This window comes from Mustela erminea, chromosome 3, assembly GCF_009829155.1.
Source record: "Mustela erminea isolate mMusErm1 chromosome 3, mMusErm1.Pri, whole genome shotgun sequence".
Lineage (NCBI taxonomy): Eukaryota > Metazoa > Chordata > Mammalia > Carnivora > Mustelidae > Mustela > Mustela erminea.
In genome coordinates this window covers 98,525,240-98,550,555 of record NC_045616.1, presented here as the reverse complement: position 1 = coordinate 98,550,555, position 25,316 = coordinate 98,525,240, and the positions used below count along the sequence as shown (strand labels likewise).

The 25,316-nt window shown below is 38.9% G+C and overlaps 1 protein-coding gene across 2 annotated transcripts in view; it reads left to right on the top strand.

Annotated features, from left to right (window-relative positions):
* Positions 1-25,316, top strand: part of MEGF10 (multiple EGF like domains 10) — a 164,425-nt gene that overhangs the window by 55,931 nt on the left and 83,178 nt on the right. The gene's annotated exons all lie outside the window — the stretch shown is intronic.

Here is a 25,316-nt window from a genome sequence, read left to right as displayed (position 1 = left end):
AATGGTAAAGTCTCATCCTTTTCTTTGGCCATATGATATTCCATGTGTGTGCCCTTGTGTGTGTGTGTGCGCGCGCGCGCGCGTGCACGCACGTACATGTGTGAGTGCATTCCGTCTTCTTTATCCCCTCTTTTTTTTTAAAGATTGGCCACCTGCATGTCTTCTTTGGAGAAATGTCTGCTCAGATCCTCTGCCCACTTTTTAATTCGATTTTTTTTTTTTTTTTTTGCTGTTCAGTTTTATGAGTCTTTATATACTTGGGATATTAACCCCTTATCAGATTTATGATTTGTACATTTTTTTTATTAGTGGGTTGCTTTTCATTTTCTTGATGATTTCCTTTGTGGTGCAGAGCCTTCTTAATTTGTTGGAGTCCTACTTGTTTATTTTAATTTTTATTGCCTTTGTTTTTGGCATCATATCCATAAACTTAACACCACGATTGATGTTAAGAAGCTTAGTGCCTGTATTTTCTTCTACGAGTTTTATGCTTTTGGTACCATGTTCAAGTCTTTAATCCATTTTGAGTTTGTTTTTGTGTGTAGTGAAAGACAATTGTCTGGTTTCATTCTTTACATGTGACTGTCCAGTGTTCCCAGCACCATTTATTAAAGAGACTGTCTTTTCCTCATTATACATTTGTGGCTCCTTTGTCATAAATTAATTGACCATATATGCATGGATTTATTTCTGGGCTCTCTTCTGTTCCATTGATCTCGTGTGTCTATTTTTATGCCAATACCATACTGATTTGATTACTCTAGTTCCAAATCAGGAAGCATAATGCCTCCAACTTTATTCTCATTTCTCAAGATTGCTTTGGCTGTTTGGGGTCTTTTGTGGTTTCACACAAATTTCAGGATTGTTTGTTCTGTTTCCATGAAAAATATCATTGGAATTTTGATAGGGATTGTGTTGAATCTGTAGGTGGCATTGGATGCTTTGGGCTTTTTAATAATATTAATTTTTCTTTTTTTTTTCTTTTAAAGATTTTATTTATTTTTTGACAGAGAGAGATCACAAGTAGGCAGAGAGGCAGGCAGAGAGAGAGGAGGAAGCAGGCTCCCTGCTGAGCAGAGCCTGATGCGGGACTCGATCCCAGGACCCTGAGATCATGACCCGAGCCGAAGGCAGCGGCTTAACCCACTGAGCCACCCAGGCGCCCCAATATTAATTTTTCTAATCCATAGCATGAGATATCTCATATATTGAAGTTATGAACATAAAAACCTGGTGTTTCTCATACCAAATTCAGCTTATAGATGTTCTATTCATCAGTCTAACAAACTCTTACAAACACAGTGAAGGGCTTCTAACTAATGTTTTACAAATTTAAACATGATCAAGTTTTAAAAATGGAATTTATGCTTTTAAAATGGAATAAACATTATAGGGTTTGATTGTTTCACACATTTCTTTATTGAATTTAAAATATTCACAAGGCTGAAAGATCGTTACCCCCTAAGAAAATAATTATGCCATCTCATGTTTTTGCTTTCCCGTTAGAAAAAAAAAATTTGGTGTATCTTCTCCGTTCGCTGAAGTTTTTAATTAATTAATTTGTTTTCTTCAATTGTAGTAAAAAATGCATAGCATGAAATTTCCCATCTTCCTAATTTTTGGGTGTATTATTCAGTGGTATTAAGTGTATTTACTTTGTTATGCAACAGATCCCTAGAACTTTTTCATCTTTTAACACTGAAACTCTACACTTATTAAATCTGAATTCCGCCTTTTCCCTTATCCAGCCCTTGGCCATTCACCTTTTAACTTCTTTCTGTTGCTGGGGTTTTGCTGCTTTAGAGACTTTATGTGAGTGGAGTCCTTTTACGGCAGACTTATTTCACTGAGTATCTGTCCTCGAGCTCCATCCATGTTGTACCCTTTGCGAGAAATTCTTTTCCTAAGCCTACATAATATCCCTTTGTATTATTTTCTGAAGTTTTTAAAAGCAGGCAATATTGTCCTTGATTACTACCTTGGTAGAAGATACTGAGCCCATTGTCTATTCTAGATGTATTCCATATTCCTGAAATTTGAGACTTATCTAGTCCTCGTCCTATTTTTCAGGTTAGGTTAGAACCCTCAACCCAGTTGGTGTCCCTGTTTGATTGAATTTGACATATCACTTAGTCATTAAAATATATAAATGTATTTGTGGCCTAACTTTACTATGGTAATTGCTACAATTATGATTTATTTATTTTCATGTAATTCTTACATTTTATGACACCTATCTCTTGTAAATATTAAAATGATATGTGCAAATCTAAAATGATCTCTTGCAAGTCTTGTGGCTAGGTTTGAATGCGAAATCGTAACCTCTCAGGTCATCTTGTTCATGCTCTTCCATCTTGCCTTGATGCTGGTCCCATATAGAGTCTGAAGTTTACAAGAGTGGCAGTTGTGTGGCTGTTCTTCCAGGGTATTAGTTTCCTCTATAAATAGATCAGCAGTCCCCAGATGCTTTGCATTTTCCATCTTCTCAAACACCCCACCCCTATGTATATATATTCCATGCAGTTCCCTAATTTAGAATTTTGGTCTTGTTCCTAAAGTGAAAAGATGAGTAACACAAATTGACCTAAATGTAGTGGTCAGTTGACCAAGACTATGTATGAACATCTATTTCTCCCTCATTGTTTTGCCTCCCTCATTGATCCTTCCCCCCTTCCTTCCTATCTACATACCAGTTCACCCATCCAATTATTAGAAACTGAAATAAGTTAGTGGATGCATGAGCATCATTTTGTATCTCACTTTGTACATGCGAGTGATTCATAAGATAAATTAGATGGGATTCTGGGACAAAGGGCATGCATGTTGTATCACTAAGGATCAGGTTCAGCTATGAGATGACAGTTTGTTTCTTTCTCACATTGGAGCCTAGAGTTGGGTAACCCAGTAGGGTCTCCAAGCAATGTTTACTTCTTTGCTCCACCGTCTCTAGGGTACAGGCTTCATCTTCATATACCATTGTGGATCTCCACATATCTATCCTGGTCCCAAAGCAATGGATGGAAGAGATGGGAGAAGGGGCAAATGGCAATGCCAGCTGTCTGTTTTTGTGTTTTTTTGGTGTTTTTTTTTTGTTTGTTTGTTTGTTTTTTTAGGATTTTATTTATTTATTTATTTATTTGAGAGAGAAAGCATGACCAGAGGGAGGGGGCAGAGGAAAAGGGAGAAGTAGACTCCCCGATGAGCAGGAAGCCCAGGACCCTGGGATCATGACATTAGCTGAAGGCAGATGCTTAAGTGACGAGCCGCCCAATGCTTCCAGCTGTCTTTTAAAGAAGGTTCTTTTAAATAAAAGTGAGCACATTCCATTTCCACTTTGTCACAGTACGCCCTAACCTGCAAGAGCATTTTAATTCTGAATGGTCAAGGGCCCACTAAAAATATTTTTTTATTGGAAGGAAATAATGGATATGAGGATAAAGGAGCCATCTTAACCACATTTTAAGATTTTTAAAAAAAATTTTTAAATTTATTCTCAGCGTAACAGTATTCATTGTTTTCGCACCACACCCAGTGCTCCATGCAATCCATGCCCTCTCCAATACCCACCATCTGGTTCCCCCAACCACCCACCCCCCGCCGCTTCAAAACCCTCAGATCGCTGTCCCAACAGGTTGTAACAACTTGCTTGTCCACTAAAAGTATATGAAGATACCTCTTCTCCACATCCTCACCAACACTAGGTAATACTATTGCTTTCGGCTTGTTGGGGGAAAATGGTATCTGCCTTCCTATGCATTCCCATAAGTACCAGTGAAGGTATTCTCCCCAGAAACGTACATTTATTAGCAATTTGTAATGTGGTTCCAAGGATGAGGATAGTCTAGGGGCTACAGCGAGACTGCTTTGTTCATCCTTTCCCTTCTCACCCCAGAGTTCCCCAGGTCCCCCTTTTCCCAAAACCTTAACTGTTGGCAGCTCCAGGGATGGTGTGGAACCAGGGCGGCCTCTTACCTTCTCCCCGCAGCTCCCTCCATGAGCACTGAGGAAAGAGGAATAGTCTGTGGTCCTCTGGCAGGAAGGGCAGCTTGGAGCAGCACAAGCCTAAATGCAGCGGTGTGCTGGTCCATGGAAAGGAGCTGAGATCCAGACTCACGATGTTTATGCTGCCGCAGTTGTGGAATAAATGAGCGTTTGAGGCAGCTCTAAGGGTCTTACCATTATTTACAACATTGGAATCTCAGGATGATGTGTTTGCAGTACATACAACTGATTTCCAAACACATACTTGAAACCGACTTCTTAGCAAGTAGGAATCTCCTATATCTATAGGAGATACAGATATATAGATATAGATATATAGATTAGATTGGGTTCATGATACTAGGAAAATCTCACAGGAAAAGTAGCCACAGAGTGGGAAGTTGATGCCTCTCCCTCCGTGGGAAGGACTGGTTAATTCCAGGACAAGGCTGGCCATATGTTCTCACTCTCATGTCCTAGGTTTCACCTTGACTGATGACAGGGACTACAGATAGGGACTGAGCTGAGCTGCTTGGGGCAGCATGAGAATGGACAAGGGACACGGCCAGGGTTCCCTTCTCTAGGCCGGCTCCCATCCTTTTGCCTCAGATGCCCAGTGTTCTTCCTGCTGAATGCTCCTGTAAAAGAAGGAACTATCTTGAGACCTATCTCCTTTGTGGGGGACTTAACTCTGCCTCTCTGTTTTTGTTAGATGGGGAAGGTCAAGTGGTAAGTTCAAATTAAAGCTGTAATGGGGGAATTGCAGGCAGTGTGGCTTGTGAGGAAGACCTAGGAAGAGGTTTGGGGACTCAAGTCACCCACTCTATTGCCTTGTAGGCCAACCCTGATGGTGGAAGATCAGCTCCCATGGATGTGCCCTGCATGTCTTTGGCAATCATTAAGAGAACTCTGGAACTGTAAACAAGAAGCCTTAACTCCCACTCCCACACACTGAACAGTATATGATTTCCTGTTCTTAGTAGAGACCAGTGTGACAATTGATTACTGTAGCAGTGAATGAATATTCACAGCTGATTTTTAACTTGGCCAATTTTATGAAAAACAGAACTGGTTGTAGGGAAATAAGGAGCTAGTACTGGGGTGCTGTTTATATAAAAAAATAATTACTGCAAATGTACTTTATTCTTGTTTGAATGCCCTGCTTCAGTAAACAATGGGTTTTATACCAAATTTGGGGTTAAGTGCTTAAAGACATCTGTAGCTCACTCATGCAGGACTATTTTTCTTCCAGGAAGCAGGTAGACCACATAGGTGGCACTTAACACAACCCATACATTTCCCCTCTTTCCTTTCCTTTCATTTTCTCTTTCTTTCTTTCTTTCTTTCTTTCTTTCTTTCTTTCTTTCTTTTACTAGAATATTATGTTATGCTAAACTGGAATCAACAAACCTTCTCTTTTGGGAGAGGGCACCATCTCTTAGAAGCAGCGACCTGGAACACTGTACCTAGAAGGATTCTGAGGGGGAGTACCTGAGTGGCACAGTTGGGGAAACATCCAACACTTCGGTTTTGCTCAGGTTGTGATCTCAGGGTCGTGAGATCAAACCCCACGTGGGCTCCACGCTGAGCAAGGAGTCCGCTTGAGATTTTCTCTCCCTCTGTCCCTCCCCCGGCCTTTCTCTAAAATAAACAAATAAATCCTAAAAACAAAACAAAACAAAAACAGAAGGATTCTGAGGCCACGTAAGTGCTAAGAGAGAACAGAGTGACTCATCAGTGATGACTGTCATTGTCATTGGGTGGCCTGAGTGCCTTATACTTGCCATAGCTGTAGTAGACCCTAGTAGCATTCTGTAACTTTTGGACTTCTGGAGTCATGGGGATATCATTTATGGTTCCTGAATCATGCAGTTGGCCATAGCTTCCTGTTATACCCACCTTCCCCCTTGAACCATGAAGTCATATATCATTGTTTCTGCTATTGTCCCCAGGAATAGAGTGAGCTTTCTCTTCATGCACTGGAATATCTGCCAGACTAACTCAGGATTATATTGTCAGCAATTTACGGAATTGAAAAAGAGACTCAACAGCCACATTTTGCCCGGTGTCAGCCGTAGGGGGGTCTGAGAGGAGGGAGAGTGCAGGCTTGGGCAAATTGTCCTAATGGGCAAGGCTTTTGGGAAGAGCTGCCGTGCGGATCCTTATTTCCTTCACCTGGAGTTTGTGGAAGAACACAGGAAACTCCTCAGTCTCAGGCTTCATGTCATTTCGGTCTTTTTTTTTTTTTTCTCTTAAGATTTTATTTATTTATTTGACAGACAGAGATCACAAGTAGGCAGAGGCAGGCAGAGAGAGAGGAGGAAGCAGTCTCCCTGCTGAGCAGAGAGCCCGATGTGGGATTCGATCCCAGGACCCTGAGATCATGACCGAGCGGAAGGCAGGGGCTTAACCCACTGAGCCACCCAGGCGCCCCTGTCATTTTGGTCTTTTGCTGCTGCAAAGTTTTGGGCTCAGATTTTTCAAGATGAGAAGAACTAGAGTACAGGGCAAGATGCCTTGTTCAGGCTGTGAAGTTTTTGCTTTTGACAGAGGGCCGTTGATTGACGAGCTTGGTGTCTCTCTAGGGAATTTAGAGGGGCAGAGTGAGACCTTAAGGAGAGAGGAACAGCTCCCTGATGCTGAAGGCTATTTGAGCCTTGTGCTATGGATTTGCTTGACTCTCACAGCCTCGATTAATAATAAAGTTGTGATCTTGTGAAATATTTCCAAACAACTGTGGCTGGTAGACCCTTAAGCAGACCCTTTTGAGTCCACATAAAAGCGAGACAATCCTGTTAGGCTAGCCAAAGGGATCTTGAACTGACAGTAGTCAGATGGTGTGTTTCTAAATATACCTACTCATGATGCCCTTTCTGCCACTGGCAGGGGATTTTTTCATGTTTCCATAGGGACCCTGTATTCTGTTGCTATGGAGCCCAACTTGGTGCAGAGGAACCTATCACTAAATACTGGGAAAGGTCCTTTGTCCACATTCTTCACCAGTAGAAATTCCAATTTTCCCACACATCTATTGGAACTTTTGGTTTTTGGTCTCAGCTAGTAGTAAAGATAACAAACCTGATAAACAATGCAGAGAAATCTTTATTGGTTTACTGATGGTCAGTGTTTGCTCACTAGTTAGGATTTTATAAAGAGGAACTGTGGATTTAATAATAGTAGTAATAGTAATAATAAACCATGAATTCAGGATAACCTTTGCCAAACAGGGAAATCATGTCTGCTGCCCATTTTTTTTTTTTTTTTTTTTTTTTTTTTTTTTACTTGAGAAAGCCTGACATTAGAGTCCCATGGAGGCAGGGCCAAAGGGAAGCAATGAAAAATCCTTGCCTTATCTCTAGAAAATTAGTTCCTGAAATTTTAGCTTTTGCAGGACAGGTGGAATTCTCACAGGTCTGACAATTTACGTGGTCTCCTTACAGGGATAGATAATAGTTAATAGAAAATCTCAGAACAGAGAAGCATTTTTTATTGTACTGTGGCTCAGAACTTTTTATAGCAAAGTCATTTTAAAATAATGGAAAAAACACATTCAAATCAATTGTTGATTTAAATGACCAACCACAAAACATTGACCTGGCCAGGTAATGACAGAACTTGCATTTTTGTCATCTGGCATGGTGACTGTCAGCACTTTCACAAATAAACCAGTAGTAAACCTGGTACATCCCTGTGGGCCACACACAGAGTTGCTAAAGGTGTGGGGGGCAGTCACGTAATAATATAAGCAGGATTGCATGGATACTATTCTTCCCATAAGCTGCAGCAATATCCCAAGTTCTAGAGGTGGTTTTTGTCTTGATGAATAATTCTGAAAGGGTTGGAGGAAATCAGCTATAGCTCCAAGAGAACCACCCCAGAGAGAAACATACTTCTTAAATAGACCACAGAGGACAGCATGATTTGAAGATGGGTTTCCCTGACCTCTTGGGCACATTGGAGGGGCAAAGTCTGTAGGAGCAAGTCTAAAAACACGGCTACCAAACGGATGTTTAAGCTCAGAAGCAACTAGATTGATCTATTGTACTTAACATATAACTGGGGGACAACAAAAGAACTCTGCCGCCTCATGTGAAGTTGATCTGTTGATCCAAGGAGGAGAGTAGGTTTCCAGAAACTTGGACCCTGGCTGTAATCTGTAGTTATATGCCCCTAGTGTGAGCTACTAAATTCCCATCCCATAGTATTCACTGTTGCATTATCCAGTAAGTTTGGGAAATGCCTTGTATTTGGTCCCCTTTCTCAAAGATTTATGGCAGTCTTATAAAGGCTCTGGAAATGCTTGGAGTAAAAAGACATGTTTCAAGTTTATTTGGCCATGAAATTCCACCCCCACTCCCACTTTTCTTCCCCAAGATCCTGATAGAACTGATAGTTCTCAGACTCCACTTATTTGGGAAACCATGCTATAAGGAATTTGATGTTCTTTTGTATAACCTTAGACTGGTAATTATAAATATTTAACTTATCAGGGACTCTTTGGATCTTTAATTTCTTGGGTTTTCTTCCCAGCTCCCTGAAACTGACATACGACATGCAAGTTTAAGGTGTACAACATTATAATTTGACACACTTGCATGTACTGCAAGATGATTATAATAGGGTTAGTTAACACCTCCATCATCTTACAGAATTACTGTTTCTTGTTTGTGATGGGAGGATTTTTTAAAAAGATTTATTTATTTGCAAGACATGAGAGAGTGCATGGGGGAAAAGAGAAAACATCCCCAGCAGACTCTGCACTAAGCATGGAGATTGATGTGGGGCTTGGTCTCACTATCCTGAGATCATATCTTGAGCACATGGTGAGAACATTTAAGACCTACTTTTCCTAGCAAGTTTCTTTATATAATACAGTATTATTAACTATAGTTGTCATGCTGTACCTTAGAGCCCCAGAACTTGTTACTGCAAATTTGTACCCTTTGGATTGTTTGGGTTTTGCTATTGAGTTGTATGAGTTTTTATATATTTCGGATATTGACCCCTTATCAGACACAAGATTTGCAAATACTATCTTTCATATTGTAGGTTGACTTTTCATTTGGCTGATCGTTTCTTTTGCTGTGCAGAAGCATTTTACTTTGATGTAATCCTACTTACTTATTTTTGCTTTCATTGCTTTTGCTTTTGGCGTCCTGTCCAAAAAAAAAAAAAAAAAAAAAAAATCACAGCACTCTTTCCCTATGTTTTCTTCTAGGAGTTTTATGGTTTCAGATTTTATATCTAAGTCTTTAATCCATTTTTGAATTAATTTTTGTAAGTAGCATAAGATAGGGGTCCACTGTCAATCTTCTGCATGTGATTTTCAGGTTTTCTTAGCACCATTTATTTAAGACACTCTCCTTCCCCCACCCCCCTGAGTATTCTTGGCTCTCTCATCAAATATTAATTGACCATCTATGCCTTATGTGGCAATGGTCTGTGTCCCAGTACCATACCGCTTTGGTTATGATAACTATGTAATATAGGTTGAAATCAGCAAGAATTATGCCTCCAGATTTGTGTTTATTTCTTAAGACTGTGTTGGCTCTTTAGGGGTGGTTGGTGGTTGTAGAAGAATTTTGGGATTGTTGTTTCTATTTCTGTGAAAAATGCTATTAGAATTCCAAAGCTATTGGGAAGCTATAGAGAGAACATTGAAGAGGCTTTGGGTACTATGGGCATTTTAACAATATTAATCCTTCCAATCCAGGAACACGACATCTTTCCACATATTTGTGTCTTCTAAAATTATTTTCATCAAAATTGCATAGTTTTCAGTGTACAAAAGTTTCAGCTCCTTAGTTAAATTTATTCTTAAGTACTTTATTGTTTTTGATGCTATTGTGAATGGAACTGTTTTCTTTCTTTCTTTTTCAGATATTTTGTCATTACCATACAGAATTGAAACTGATTCCTCTGTGGTCGGTTTTTTGGATCCTATAACTTTACTGAATTTGTTGATTAGTTCTGTTTTTGGTGAAGCCTTCAGGATTTTTCTTTATATAAGATATTATCTACAAACAGAGACAGTTTTGCTTCTTCCTTTCCAATATTGATGCCTTTTTTTCCCTCTTTCTTACCTGACTGCTCTAGATGGGATTTCTAGGACTAAGTTGAATAGAAGTGGTGAGAGTGGGTGCCCTTGTCTCGTTCAAGATCTTAGAGGAAAAGCTTTCACTTTTGACCATTGAGCATGGTGTTAGCCATGGGCTTGTCATATATGGCCTTTCTTAAGTTGACCTGCATTCCTTATATACCCAATTGGTTGAGAGTTTATATCCTGAAAGCCTGCTTTATTTTGGCAGATGCTCTTTCTTCACCTATTGAGATGGTCATTCAACTTACCTTTCATTAGATTAATGTGGTATATCACATTTTTTAAAGGTTATTTATTTATTTATTTATTTGACACACACAGAGAGAGAGTGATCACAAGTAGGTAGAGAGGCAAGCAGAGAGAGAGGGGGAAGGAGGCTCCCCGCTTAGCAGAGATCCCGATGTAGGGCTCAATCCCAGGACCCCGAGATCATGACCTGAGCTGAAGGCAGAAGCTTAACCCACTGAGCCACCCAGGTGCCCCTATCACATTTTTTTTTTTTTAATGTTGAACCATCTTTGCATCCCAAGGATAAATCCCTTTTGCATAGTGTATGTGATCTTTTTCATGTGCTCTTAAATTTGCCTTGCTAATATTTTGCTGAGAATTTTTACTTCTATATTCACCAAGGGTATTATTTGATAATTTAGTTTTCTTGCAATGTCCTTAACTGGTTTTGATATCAGGATAACACTGCTTTTGTAAAATGAGTTTGGGAGTGTTTTCTTCAAATTTGGAGAAGAGTTTGAGAAAACTGGAATGAATTTTGTAAATGTCTGGTAAATTCACCAGGGCAACCTTTTGGTCCTGGGCTTTTCTTTGTTGGAAAGTTTTGTACTCCTTACTCTGATCAGTTTAAGATTCACTTCATGAGAGGCACCTGGGTGGCTCAGAGGGTTAAAGCCTCTGCCTTCGGCTCAGGTCATGATCCCAGGGACCAGGGATTGAGTCCCACATCAGGCTCTCTGCTCAGCGGGGAGCCTGTTTCCCCCTCTCTCTGCCTGCCTCTCTGCCTACTTGTGATCTCTATCTGTCAAATAAATGAATAAAATCTTTAAAAAAAAAGATTCACTTCATGATTCACTTTTGGTAGGTTTTATGTTTCTAGGAGTTTATCCATTTCTTCTCAGTTCTCCAGTTGGTTGATTTATAGTTGTTCATAGTAGCATGTTGTAATCTTTTTTATTTCAGTGTTACCAATTGAAGCATTCTCCTCTTTCATTTCTAATTTTATTTGAGTCCTCTCTCTTTTTTCCACAGGTAGTCTATCAAAAGATTTGTCAATTCTGATAATCTTTTTTAAAAAAACCTGCCCTTAGCTTCGTTAGTCTTTTTTACTGTGTTTCAGTCTCTATTTCTTTTATTTCTGCTCTTTATCACTTCCTTCCTTAACTTTGGGCTTAGTTCGTTCCTTTTTGTTTTTGTTTTTTTCTAGTTCCTTAGTTCTTTGATTTTTAGAGTTAGATTGTTTTTTGAGATACTCTATTAACGTCTGTGTTTATTACTATGAACTTATCCTTTAGAACACCCTTTTGCTCTATCCCATAAGTACTGATATGTTGTGTTTCCTCTTTGGTTTGTTTCAAGACATGTAGTTTTAAAAAAAATTTTGTTGACCCATTGGTTGTTCAGAAGTATGTTGTTATATTTCCACATATTTGTGAATTTTCTACTTTTTCTCCTGTTAGTGATTTCTACTTTCAACCCACTAAAGTTGAAAAGATACTTGATATGATCCCAGTCTTCTTAAATTTGCTAAGACTAGTTTTTGTAACCCTTATCATTTGATATCCTAGAGAATGTTCCATATGCAGTTGGGAACAACACTACTCTGCTGTCTTGGGACAAATGTGTCTTATATATCTGCTTCAAGTCCATTTGGTCTAAAGTAAAGTTCAGATTCAGCGTTTCCTTATTGATTTTCAGTTGAAAGTAGGATTTTGATATATCCACTGTTGAAAGTAGGATTTTGAAGTCCTTCTACTATTATTATATTATTGCTTATTTCTTCCCTTATATCTGTTGGCATATGGTTAATATATTTAAGTGTTCCTATGTTGGGTGCATATGTATTTACAATTAACTGACCTCTTTAACATTATATAGTAATCTTCTTTCCCTCTTGTTACCCCTTTTGGCTTACAGTCTCTTTTCTTAGATACAAGTATAGGTTGGTACCCCTATTTTCTTTTGGTTTCCATTTGGCTGGAATATCTTTTTTCATCCCTTCACTTTGAGCCTGTATGTATGCATAAAGCTGAAGTGAACCTGTTCTGGGCAGCATATGGTTTGGTCTTTCTTTTTTCTTTTTTTTTTTTTTTAATAAAATCAGTAATTCTGTGCCTTTTGATTAGAGAATTTATCCATTATATTAAGAGGACTTTTCAGTAGGTAAGGACTTAATAATGCTGTCTTTTTGTGTTCTGACTGTTTGGTAGTTGATTTGTCCTCCTGTCCCTCTGTTTGTCCCTCTGTTGCTGCCTTCCTTTGTGAATTGATGATTTTTCCATAGTGGTATCCTTTGATTCCGTTCCCTTTGGGCATCTTCTGTAGGTTTTTGCTTTGTGATTACCATGAGGCTTATATAAAATATATTATAGATATAATAATCTCTTTGTGCCCTCTTGTATTTTTCATTCCATTCATTATGTTTTTCAGAGTCAGGATTTCAACTTAGTTCTTTTCAATTATTTTTTGTTAAACTTCTCATTTGTTTGAATATTGTTTTCCTAATCTTAGTGAATTCTTCTTCTTTTGTTCATGTAGCTAGTTGAGCTTCCCTTAACAGATATTTTGAATTCTTTATCTGGTAAATTGCACAGCTCTCCATGTGTCTTTGAGGTTAGTTATGGAAGATTCCTGTGTTCATTTGGTGGCATCATGTTCCCTTGCTATTTAATGTTCCTTGAAGTCTTTGTTACTGTTACCTTCACATTTGTAGTACCAGACACCTTCTCCAGTCTTTACTAACTGACTTTAGAAGACAATGTGTTCTGTCAGCCCTGCTAGGGATTCTGAGGCTTTCTCAGACTCTCTATTGATGTGTTTGCTTCTTTCTTCTTGCTCCCTCTTGTGGCAGAATTCTTAAACTTGCATGCCTTCTATTCTGGAACACACCAGGCCACGTGCTCTCTTTTGCTTTCCCAAAGCAGAGCAAAAACTCGAACTTACAGTCTCTCCTTGGCCCACAGATTTGGGCTGACTTTCTGGATATGTTCACTAGCCAGCTGCCAAAGCTCATTCTTAACACCGTTGAGAGCATACACAGAGAGCTGGACACAGAGTTTGTGTGGGGAGTGGTTTGAGGAACATGGAGTGTCCAAAGTGTTCATGGGCCAGTTAGGAGAATCCACAGGCTGGGCATTCCCAGTGGCTCATGGGTGGGCTTCTTGGTGAACTGTGAAATGCAGAAGGTAGGATCCACGTTGCTTTAATGCCCTCCAAGATCCCTATCTGCTACTCTCCCAGCCTCTTCCCTCTCCCCAGTCATGTAGGTCACAACTCTATACTCTGGATGTGACAACAGAGAAATGGGCCTCTCTGACAAAGTTCTACACATTTGGGGGAGCTGCACACTCATTCCCACACTCTCTCTTTTTCCCTGGCATGAGAAATCACAGGCACAGAAGGGCCCTTGCTACACTGAGCTATGCTGTCCTGGGGGAGGGGTGATGCGTAAAATACAACTCTTCCTCTTATCCGCTCCATTGTGTCCACACTTGAATTTTTGTGTTTTTTTGTTTGTTTGTTTGTTTTTTCTTCAATGATGTACTGGAGCTTCTCTCTTGGAAACCTGGTCTCCCACAAAGGCTGTCTCATCCATGGGTGATTGTTGAAGATAGTGTTCTTCAGGGGCTTCTGGGCCATGGCCAAGATGGACTGGAGACAGTTCATGGGCCACCACAGGGTCCACAGCTGGGACTGAGGTCTGTATGTCTACTCCCTGACGCATGGGTGGGCAAGACGCCTGGGTCCTTTGGAGTATGGCGCTGAATCCCACAGCTCGCATAAAGGTGATTTTTATGTCCCTGGGGGAGATGCTGAATTGCTTTTGAGGGAGAGTACAATCTTAATATCTGTTTTAACAACTCAAGAAAGGGAAATACTTGGTTGAGTCATGAGAGGATATAGCAGACCTTCTACCCTTCACCATGACATAGAAGATGTACTTATTTCCTGGCTTCACCATCGGAGCCAGCATTGGTGGGGCCTCTCCTCCAGGCTTTGAAGATTATTAATCCAGACATTTCATGGCCAACAATTGTTCACTGAAAATAAAGTCATCAGTGAGTATGCCTATGAAGTTGATCTTGATATTACATTCAAAATAGCTATATAAATGATAGATTTGATTAGAGGGCAAAAACAAAAACTAAGAAAAAAGGACAGTTATGTTAAAAATGCCATCTGTTAAAGAACTTAAAAGCTGTTTATTCTGAGCACCTTTAGGACCATCACTGCTCTTTTCATAAAGCAGGTCTAGTAGTTTGTGCCAGAGGGGGCAGACCTGCAGGCTGGATGACCTGATGTATAATCATATTTGATTTGGTCCACAGAGTGTTTTACATTTTTTTTTATTTAACATGAAACTTGATACTTTCCTCTTCCATGGAAAAAACAGGCAATTGGTAACATTGGCTTGATATTATTATGTGGCAGGAGACTAGAGTCATTGAAGAGGAGCTGCCCCTTTTATTATTTTCCTTTTATTATTTTTAATTGAGATATAATTGACATATAACATTACATTAGTTTCAGGTGTACATTTCAATATAGATGTTGCAAAATGTTCCCCACAGTAAGTCTAGTTAACATCCATCACCACACATAGGGGCCAAATATTTTTTTTCTTGTGATGAGAATGTCTTAGATTTACTCTTAGCAACCTTCAGACATAAAATACAATATTATTATTAGAGTCACTGTGCTGTCACTTATTTTATAATAGGAAGTTTGTTCCTTTTGACCTCCTGGAGCTGTTCCTTTTACATGAGCAAATGCTCTCTCAATATTCTCAGGCCTTATTTGACCTGCTTATTCTCATCTTGATCCCACATGACTTCCAGAGGCATTTGAGCTCATGTTCCCTGGTTTTCGTGGGACATTCTAGTAGCAAAGGTCCTGCTGCCAGTTTTCTCTTGAACCTTTCATCCTCCTCTCTTTGAAGAAGTTCTACCACTTATTTCATATATTTGGCTTAAGTCTTCGATCCTGAAATGCAAATATGTCCCTGACAAGGAGATAACCTTTGTTGTTATTATTAGTCATCAACCCTTGGCTATGAGGACTCCATTTATTGCCAGGCTAGTGGAGATAAGGCTGTAGAAAGAACATGAGGGCACCAGAGTCTAAAAGGAAGTGTCCAGGGACTGCCACCAAGGAGAAGGGAGGTGTGAGAACACTGAATGGGAAAAGCAGCTACCATAACTCTGACACCCATTGCCCTCTTAACTGCCTTGAGCTGGCCTTTATTACGAATGTGTGATTCAGATGTATTGGCTAACCGGAAGCAAAGTGTCTGGAACCAAGTGACACTGAGATGAAACAGGGCAGACTAGGGGAAATGCCGTGTGGCAGAAAACATGCTGTGGGAAAGAGTATTTGAGCAAAAATTCCGTGGCTCCATGGAGAGTGGTCGTAGCAAGAGGAATGCCTTTCCAAAAACTGAGGAGCCTGGTATGGCACTTCTTGTAGAATCATCTCACTTTCCCCACAGACATCCACATGACAGGACCAGGAGGGAAATGATAGATCACAAATGAAGGTGCTCTCCTTCTGGTTTCTTCTCTAAACTGTACACTGATGATTTTGAAATCCTTCTCATATTGAAGTAAGTTGGAGTTTGTCTCATCAGACTGGTTGTAGGCTGAGCTGTGGTAAATTCATGCTTAGGAAAATCAGAGTTTATTCCAATGCTTATTAACTTCTTGAAAGTATGATCCATTAGGATCCTGTTACTTATGTGACTTAAATCTGATTTAGTCAAAAGAGACAATGGGAGGTCGTGGCCAAAATAGATAATGCCTGTGTATGTGTGGAATTGAGCTAAAAACTCTTTCCATTTTCAAACAAATGAATAGGATTATGTACTCCACATATGGCATTTCAGTCCCTTGTGTGGGATCCATTACAGTAGTCTATTTCAACACAAATGTTTTTTTTCCTCCTCTAGAAGTTATTCACATGGTAGAGGAAAAGTTTATAGAATATTACATTGCGAGTTTTTAGCATAAGAAATTCCTCCAAATAATTATTTCTTGGGAGCTTCTAAGCCAACACCTTCATAAACATTTGCAGAGCCCAGCCATCAAAGACCATAGATTTTTCCAGAAATTGCCAAGCGTGTACACTATTTTAGTGTTCCTTCAGGTTTTTTAAAACCTGCCCGCTTGTAGAGAGGTCTTTCTCTCCTACTTTGGTAGTTCTCCTCACACTTTAGTTCTGTTTGTTGTTGTCTTTAACAGCTTTACCGAGGTAAAACTGTCAGAAAATAACTACAAATTGAAGTGTACATGTGGTAGATATTGGCATGCATTTCATGTCTATAACTGTGAAACCACCCGTCTCAGTCCTGATAGTGAACATATGTATCACACACAAACATTTCCTCATGCGCCTTTGTAGTTCCTTCTATCTACTTTGCCTGTCCCCCACTTCCTCAGGTACCCACTGATCTACTTTCTGTCACTCTTGATTAGTCTGTTTTTTCCTCGAGATTTATATAAATAGAATCATACAGTATGTTATGTTCTATTTTATGCCTGGTCTCTCGCATTCAGCGTAATCATATCAGTGCTGATCCATATGGTCGTGCGTCTCATTAGTTCATTCCTTTTTATTGCTGAGTAGTATTCTACCATATGGACCTACCACCATTTATTTATCCTTCCGTGTGTTTATGGACCGTTTGGGGCAATTACAAAGAACACAAGTTCTTGATATGGATGGACATAGACCTTTATTTCTCTTTTCTCAAGTCTGGGAGCTGAGTGGGTGCATCATTTCGTTCTTATACACAAATGTTCGGAGATGCTTTATTTGTAATTGCCAAGCACTGCAAACCATCCAAACATTCATGGAAACATTTTAAGGAAATTTCCAACTTTTCCAGAGTGGTTGTCCATTGTACTTTCTCACTAACAATGTAGGAGACTTGCAGCTCCTCCGCCTCTGTGCCGTCTGTGAGCACAGCCCTGTTAATTTCAGTTGTTTGACTAGCTGTGCAGTATGACCTTGTCATTTTAGTTTGCGCTGTTCTGGTGAGTGATGATAATTTGCATCTTTTCATGATCTTATTTGCCATTAATACATCTTCTGGAATTAAGTGTTCAAATCTTTTGCCTATTTATTTATTTGTAATTGCACTGATTATTTTCTTAGTACTCCTTATGTATTCCAGATACAAGCTCTTTATCCGACAATAGTTTTTTAAAAACTTAGTTTCATTCTATGACTTATCTTTTCATTCTCATATTGTTTTTTGAAGAGCAAAAATTTTAATTTTGTTGGACATATTCATGAATCTGTTCTTTTGCAGATTGTGTTTTTGGTGTTGTATCTAAGAAACCTTTGCCCAGCCATGGTCCCAAAAGTTTACTCCTCTGTTTCTTCTACAGGTTTTATACCTTTAGGTCTATGATTCAGTTTGAGTTAATTTTTGTATATGTTGTGCAATTTCCCACATTTATTTATTTGTCTATGGATATTCAGGCTTTCCAGTGTTGTTTCTTTTTCACTGAGGCCTTTCTACAGACTTTGTGCCTCTGTAAAAAGATAATTGTTCATACATGTGTAAATTAATTTCTGGACTCTCTTTTCCATTCCACTAATCTATTTGTCTATCTTTACACCAACATCTTTAGATCAAGTAGTATTGTATTTCTTTTTCAAAGTTGTTTTGGCCACTGTAAGTACTTTGTATTAACATATAAATTTTAAATCAACTTGTCAATATTTATAAGAAAAACTGCTAGGGTTTTTACTGTGTTGAATCTATAGATCTATTTGGAAGAGAATTGATATCTTAAAAAATATTGAATCATCTGGCTTATTAACAAGGTCTACCCCTGGAGAGAATATGTATGTTCTGCTGCTGTTGTGTGGAGTAAATTCTGTAAATGTCAAATAGGTCAAATTGATTGATGATTTTGTTAAATTCTTTCAGAACACTTTCAGAAGTGTTGTTAATTCTTAGTGTATATGTCTTTCACATTTTGGTGAGACTCACCCTTTTTTTGGTGCTATTGTAGGTAGATTTTAAAATTTCAATGTCCGCTTGTCTATTGCTAGCTAGTATATAGAATTAGTATATAGTATATATAGTATATAGAATTAGCATATAGTGTATATATAGTATATAGAATTAATATATAGTATATAGAATATATTTTTGTACATTTTTTTATTTGTAACTTTGTTAAACCCTTATTATTTTTACTAACTTTTTTGTAGATTCCATCAGATATTCTACATACATAGACATAGTTACATAATCTATAAATAAAGGTAGTTTTACCTCTTTTGTCCCAGTCTGGATATCTTTTGTTTCTTTTTTGTTGTGTTATTATATTTGCTAAAGCCTCTACTGTAATGTTGAATAGATATTGTAAGAGCTGACTTCCTTGTCTTCTTCTTAATCTTATATGTGTGTGGGAGCACTCATTCTTTTACTATTATTTTATTGTATTAGTAGTAGGTTTTTCCTATTTGTCTTTTATCAGGTTGAGAAAGCTCCTTTTTTATTCCCAGGTCACAGAAAATTTTTTATCAGAAATGGATATTGGCTTTTTTTTTAAAGATTTTATTTATTTATTTGACACAGAGAGAGATCACAAGTAGGCAGAGAGTCAGGCAGAGAGAGAGAGAGAAGCAGGCTCCCCGCTGAGCAAAGAGCCTGATGCGGGGCTTGATCCCAGGACACTGAGATCATGACCTGAGCCGAAGGCAGTGGCTTAATCCACTGAGCCACCCAGGTGCCCCTGGATATTGGCTTTTGCCAAATGCTTTTTCAGCTTTTTTCGAGATAATCATTTTCTGCTCTCTTATTTTTATTTTTACTTTTTTAATTGAAGAACCGACTCCCCTGATATATCTCCCAAAAGGGGAGCTTTAGTTAGGAATCATGTTTGCCTCCAATAAATAGATACCTGAAAAATAGAGACACGTACATACTAAGGGTTTATTGTCTTGATGTAATGAGAAGTCTGAAAGTAGTTGACTCGTGGCATGCATTCACCCACACAAGGAATACAGAGCAAAGGGTTCCATGTTTCTCTGGGCCCTTCCTTCAAGGTCATGATGGTATTTGCAGATTTAGTCATTTTGTCCACATCCTGGACATCAGAATGGAGAAAAAGAAGGGGAATGACACTTACTATTTAAGTCTGTCCCCTAGATTGTCTTCCCCAACCTGGATGCTTCAATCCAGAAAGAGGCTGGGAAATGTAGTTTATTGCTGGTCACATCATTGTCCCTAGTAAAAGTCGGATGGAAGGAAGAACAGACATTAGGTATACAATTTTGTGATATTTGCCAAAGACACGACTAATAGGCACTCATTGTGCTTGTCTTTAAGAGCCATGGAAGCCCTATTAGGAATGGAGGGAAAAGGAATTTGAGGAAAGTATTTTTTAATTACATTTATTAAAGGCAGATTTCTGGGCTCCCCATGTTCTCTTACTTTCCATGACTCATCAGCCATCTCTGCAGGTCATTTGTGGACCACCAGTGGCTGTGGGGCAAGAGACCTGATCCCAAGCAGTGGGGTTTTGCAACTTTGGGAATGGATGGAAGGAGAAGGGAGTATGAACAGCTGTTGTTAGCCATTCTTTCCTGCAACTGTAATACAAAGGTGTCCACTTCCTCCTTTAAGATGTTCTTTAAGGAGAACCTCCTTGATCTCACTTCAGTTGCAATTAACTGCTCTTTCTTTTCTTTTGTAGTATTTTTTTGGACAGCTTTATTGAGATATAATTCTCATACCTTCTACTTCGTCCACTTAAAGTATACAATTTGGTGGTTCTTAGTATATTCACGGAGTTGTGCACCCATCACACAATCAATTTTAGAATATTTTCATTCCCTCGGAAAAACCCTGTAACCATTAACCACATTCACACCTAATCCCTCCCCATCCTAGACGACTAATGCACTATCTGTCCTTATGGATTTACCTTTTGGACATTTCATGTAAATGGAATCATTGAATATGCTCTCACAATATTTTGCTCATACCCCTGCATTCTGCTCTGGGTCTGTTGAGTTTGAGGCACTTGTATTTGACTTCCTCTGCAGAGGGAGTGTTCCTGGTCTGCTGTCTCTGTATCCAGAGTAGTGCCTACAGTGTGCTGGCAACATCAGTAAACATTAAACTGAAAGAAAGAGAATTCCCTTCCCCTTTCTAAACAAACACAGTGGGGAAGGTTGCAATGTAATGTTTAGATATAGGAAAATGAGATTATTCCTGTCTGCACCTGAACACTGTAATAGCAATTAGAATTGTTTTTTTTTTTTTAGATTTTATTTATTTATTTGACAGAGACAGAGGGATCACAAGTAGGCAGAGAAGCAGTCAGAGAAAGAGGAGGAAGTAGGCTCCCTGCTGAGCAGAGAGCTCGATGCGGGGCTTGATCCCAGGACCCTGAGATCATGACCTGAGCCGAAGGCAGAGGCTTTAACCCACTAAGCCACCTAGGCACCCCAGCAATTAGAGTTTCATAATAACTATATAGTTGGCCTCAAACAAAAGTATTGTGGATAAAGTTTATCTTAGAAGTCTACTCTCCTTGTTGTAATCTTCTTTGTTACAACTCCTAACCCTCTAGTTCAGCTGCCCCAGTAGGGGGTCCAGCATTACCTCTACCATTCTTTCCACCCCTGCCCCCCGACCTCTCTTAAGACCCATCAGAAGCTTTGGTCTCCTGTGAGTCAGATACTAGAGTTTAATCCTTCTTTTGCCTCTAACACCAGCTATGAATGTTGGGAAAACCATTCCATATTCCTACCCTCAGTTTCTTTGTCTGAAAAAAATGTGGTGATTATGTTCAGTAAAGGCACCTTTACCTCTAAAAATGTATGTTCCTCAGGGCACCTGGGTGGCTCAGTGGGTTAAAATCTCTGCCTTCAGCTCGGGTCATGATCCCAGGGTCCTGGGATTGAGCCCCACATTGGGCTCTCTGCTTAGCGGGGAGCCTGTTTCCTCCTCTCACTCCCTCTGCCTGCCTCTCTGCCTCCTTGTGGTCTCTATCTGTCAAATAAACAAATAAAATCTTTAAAAAAAATGTATGTTCCTCTATAGAAACTCAGAATAAAGAGTGAAAACAAGATTTGTGACTTATGGTATTCATTTATAATATCAGAATGAAAGGAATTTCTGAGGTAAGGTTAGCTAGAAGGTTTGTGTTTCCACCAGACAGTTATTTTTAAGAGATACTTGGATCATGGAAACATTTTTCAGATTAAATGAGCTGATGACATTATGTCCATTAGAACAACAGTAACTATTTATTGTATTAGGAGATATAATTGGTTTATAAAGGAATCTTTAGTCTGCCCACTTTTTTTTCCATACCCTGGGTGTAAATCCAAAGTGAAATGTATGTGGCAGAAGAGAAAACCATTGAGTATAGTTCAGTGGCTCTTGGTATTAAAGCCAAGTATTTACAAGTGAAAGGAATGAGGTCCATGGCACTAGTAATGGGATTTAAATGGATTTAGGAACTAAGGCTGAAATGGGAGCCTAATTAGAGAAGATCCTGGGGTCATCATGTCAGTCCTCACCTGTCCGTCAGGCAGACAGGCTGTCCACAGCTTTCACTTCAAAGATGGGGCATGTTCTTCTCATCAGTGTTTCCTGCCTGCCAGTTCTTGAGCGAGAAGATGCCTTGGCTGCCATTCACAAGTCATGTGTCTCCAGCAGTGCATTTAGTGGGGGTGCAGAGGTTCAGCTTACATCTGGTTCCAAAAGAGGACAACCCGAAACTCAGAATATTATGTGATGATTTTCTTAAAGGGAGGTGTGAAAAATAAATCATATTGCATAGGTCATTTTTGATAGCATTTTCCTGATTATAACTGCCCTTTTAAAAATAAGAAGAAAGGACCTCAATAGGGAATAAAGTGACGGTTTTTCATTGATGCAAGAGCCACACTTATGATGGATCTTTTGTTCCTATTCTTTTTTTTTGTTTGTACCTATTCTTGAAATCTAAGTGATAAGTGATTAAACATTTGTTAAGAGGGAATGCTGTTCCTTATTTCTTTCTAGTTCACTCTGGGATTTTTTTACAGGAAAAATCGATGTCTTTATCTTACTTTGATTTCTCACATGGAGTTTGTTAGTTATGGAAGCTTGGACCCTGGAGTAGGTGGCATCTGAAGCTAAATGAGGAAAGATGAGACTAGAGTAGGCATCGAGGTCCACTGATGTCCTTGGGAGAGGGTCTGTGTTTGTCCATACATATACCATAGTGAGTGTTCCTGCAATTTGGCCAATTGAGATATTTGAGGACATAGAGTTTTATGGATTATTCTCTTTTCTTTTGATGTCTCTCTTTGCTCCTGCTGGTCTAGCTGTTACTTGGTGAAGGCTATTGCTAGATGTGGGAGTCCAAACTGGTGGGATAAGGAAGGATATGGAGCACACATGGTCCTTGTGTGAGAGTCTAATGTTGTGGGAAGATTCTGCAGTATGGCTATAGAATTTGTATTCTTTCCCTTTGGAATCTATACCAATAATATTCCCCTTCACTTAGTTAATTACTTGACTTGAGGCTTCAATGCTCAGAGGCGATTCCATTGGCTTTAGCTTTAATTAAGAAAAAAAATCGTTAGGAGAGCAGAGTCTCCCTTCCAGTTTCTCATTAATTTACAGATGAATTTGTTTGGTGCTAACTATCTATTGACAGTTTGTTCCAGACTTTGGCTAAATGTTAGTTTGAGACTTCTATAAAAGTAATCAGGATTTTTAAATTACCATCACAAGATTTTGTTTTATTTATTTTAATTGACTGGACTTTCGGTGTTCATTTCATAAAACACAGAATTTGTCCCATCAGGAATCAAACATGAGAGCATTTGTATGATGACCCAGCAATCTCAAAAATTTGAAATTTGAGGAGATGGGTGACACATTTTTCTTCAACTACCATATGCAATTTCTGCACTTTCTTTTAAATGCACAGTATCAGACAAAACTTCTTTCATAGTATCAACTCTTAAAAACTTCTCGAGATATGTGGACAGAGTTCTACATAGTTTTAGTGTCTTGAATAAGGAGAAATTCGTAAATTTGGGTCTGAAGACTGATGTTTGCAATTATGTTGCAAACAGATGTCATGAGTACATTAGACAAGTGAGACAAAGCACTTTCATATTTACATACGGTGGACGCCAATGTTCTTGGTAAGGTGGGAGTGTCCTGGGGTGCGCACGCTACCATAGAACATAGTGTGGTCCAGAATATGCCCTCTGCACCTGAGATTTTTGTGGCATTTAGTTGACCCTTCCATGCTCCATTTATGATAGTTTGCTGGCTTGTATGTGCATAGCTACACTTTAAGGAACATTATGGAGCTATGACCTTACAAATGAATGGCACATCTACAGTGTCAAACACACACATGGAGATGGTAGGAGGCTGGCACGTATTGACTTAACCTGACAGCATGAGTCAGGCTTTACAAAGCCAGTGTGTTCATATGTTACAAGCTAAGCTTGCTTCTAATTACAACCCAATGTATGATTGTCTGAATCAAGTACTGGGGAGTTGCTAAGCATCTCCTCGGAATGCTAGTGTCCATAACCTCTACTGTGGCCCAAGGTCCCAAGTTCACTTGGCCTGGCATCCCTCACCAAATGGACTGGGGGCTAAATAATTATTCTGGTGAAGGAAGTAAGTCTTTAGTTCCTTAAGTTTATGGTCACTTTATTCCTTTGTTGTAATAATTCTGTATATTTCATTAGAGTATTCCCAGTTAATTCTCAGAGTAAAGTCTTAACACCTTAGTTTGGTTTTCAAGCTCTATATCTTTCCAAAGCTATTTCTCCCAGCATTGCACCCAAGCACATCTTCTCATTCCAATTTGACTTCTTTCTACCCCTTCTTTGTGCTTTCTTTTCATCTAAAATGCCTTCCCTTATATCTCTTCATGTCTAATATTTTTGATAAAGACCTTAGAAGTGGTTATTGTTTTTGGTCCAGAAAATATGTAATATATAAAACACATACACAGATATGTACACACATATAAATATGTACATAAAATATATATCATGATATATATATTATATATACAATATAAACTATATTCATACAACCCTGCCTGTATCACATAAAGGAATATTCAACATCAGGGGAAGATTTTTACCATTACATTGAGTGGAAAGGAAAATTGAAAAATATTGTGATTCTTTTTTTTCCTTGAGGAGAGAAATATATAGGGAAGATTTTCTGAAAGGATCTAGGTAAACAGAAATATTGAGCCGATGGAACCAGAGATAGGTTTATTTTGTTTTTTGGTATTTCACATGTAGACAGTAAATCTGTTTAACTTTTGTGATAAGACATGCATTAGTAAAACTTATCTGTGAAGCATAGGATACCTTATCCCATCCTTACATAAAATTTTGGAATAGCTGAACTCCTAACTATGCGTTGTGCCTCTCCCAATTACTCTTATATCAGGGTACTTAAAAGAATGTGTCCTCAAAGTGAGTGGTGCTAATACTGAAGGCAGTGCTAACATTTAGCACAGTATGTATTTGATGCTGCTTTCTGTGGGGCTCTGGACCTTTGCTTTAGACATCCTCAGACAACCCATCCGCTCACGTTTGCAGTGATAAACCTGACTTCCCTGGGGTGGGTCACACCCGACATATTCACTAATGAAAGAGAAGTTGAGATTGACTACTTCCTAAAGACCTCAGTGACATTTTTTGAATAGAAAAAGTGTGTCTAGTTCTGCTGTGTCATAGTTGTGAGTGACATGTGCTCAGAGAAATTTGACTCTTGTTTCCAGTGAAGGTGTCAAGTGAGGGGAAGACCCCTCTGTTTACTCTGCCTCTCAAGTCTTCATATCCTGCTCTGGGGTTTGTTGCTACCTCCTCGTATGCTTCTCCTGAAACGAGGAGGGTATACTGGGTAATCATTGATAATTTTTTTAAAATGTGGACTAGGCCATTTTCCTTGAAACTTCTTTCCTAATTTGGCATGAAGTAGAATTAGATAGTAGAAATG